At 47.0% G+C, this 1,474-nt stretch overlaps 1 protein-coding gene across 1 annotated transcript in view; it reads left to right on the top strand.

Moving 5' to 3' along the window:
- efnb2a (ephrin-B2a) overlaps positions 1 to 894 on the top strand; it is a 23,106-nt gene extending 22,212 nt beyond the window's left edge. Inside the window, exon 5 of the mRNA XM_042071123.1 lies at positions 1 to 894. This exon is cut by the window's left edge and continues 976 nt beyond it. The gene's annotated coding sequence lies outside the window, so the exon portion shown is untranslated.
- The last annotated feature ends 580 nt before the right edge of the window (positions 895 to 1,474 follow it).

The following is a 1,474-nucleotide window of genomic DNA, read 5'->3' as shown; positions in this document are numbered from 1 at the left end:
AGAGCCTCAGCTGATTGGACAGAGACACAGGAAGTGGACTCAGCTGATTGGACAGACACAGGAAGTGGACTCAGCTGATTGGACAGAGACACAGGAAGTGGACTCAGCTGATTGGACGTTGAAAGAGTTGAGGACACAGGAAGAGGATTTCCTGTCCATTGCAAAGGATTATGGGAACTATGTGGTGGACTGATTGAACATGGCCCCATAGTCACCGCACGCCGTGCACTCTGGGTAATTTCACCTCACCAACCATCATTCCATGCCTCTGTTTACGTTTTGTGGGACTTCCTGTTTCGACAGCCGTGACTTGAAGACAATGTTTTGATTTTCCTATGTTGTCATAGTAACTCACCTCTCATTCAGTCATCCCCGTGTTTGTCGATAGGTTGTCATAGAAACCACTTTGAACTGTTGTTTTTTTTTTGCTCCATGTGCACTAAGGTGGATGCACACACACACTCTCACACACACACACACACACACACACACACACACACGCACACACACACACACACACACACCCACTCACACACACACACAAAGCCAGGATGGAGGAGTGAGAGGAGTAATGGAAACTGGCGAGTTATCAGCGACGTTCTGAGTCACTGCTGCCCTGTTGCACCCTGGGAATGTGGAGGACCCACACAAACTCTTCAGCAGCACTTTTACTAAACGGCCTCCACACACACACACACACACACACACACACCCACACCCTGCTAAACGCAGCTCTGTTGGTCGAACAGGTGAAGACAGGGCTGAACAGGTGATCTCTGATCCACCTTAAAGCACACACACACATACACACACACACTCATAATGTCTTTTATTCTATTTTATTTTATTGGTTTGTAATTATTATTATTTGATATAAAAACACATTTGTCTACATGTGGATGCTTCACTTGCTGTTGATTCTAGACCTGAGGAGGGGCAGGGCTTTTATTTATGATGGACTCTGGTGCAGCGGCAGAGAACAACACACACACACACACACACATTCAGAGGGGCAGACACACACACACACACACACACACATACACACACACACACACATTCAGAGGGGTGGGGAGGAAGATGCCAGTTATGCCAGGAATCCTATTTAGCAGACACACACACATACACACACACACACACTCACTCTGCCCAAGGGTCCAGATGATGTATACAAATAACTGCCTGTCAGACATCGCAAAGAGAGAACAAAGCAACACAAATACAACATATGCCCCCTCTCTCTCTCACACACACACACACACACACACAAATATAGCATATGCCCCCTCTCTCTCTCTCTTTCTCTCACACACAACACACACACACACAAATACAGCATATGCCCCCTCTCTCTCTCTCTCTCTCTCACACACACACACACACACACACACACACACACACACAAATACAGCATATGCCCCCTCTCTCTCTCTCTCTCTCACACACACACACACACAAATACAGCATATGCCCC

Source organism: Alosa sapidissima, chromosome 2 (assembly GCF_018492685.1).
Source record: "Alosa sapidissima isolate fAloSap1 chromosome 2, fAloSap1.pri, whole genome shotgun sequence".
Classification (NCBI taxonomy): domain Eukaryota; kingdom Metazoa; phylum Chordata; class Actinopteri; order Clupeiformes; family Clupeidae; genus Alosa; species Alosa sapidissima.
The sequence above is the reverse complement of the archived record's forward strand: the minus strand, read 5'-3'. Positions and strand labels throughout refer to the sequence as shown.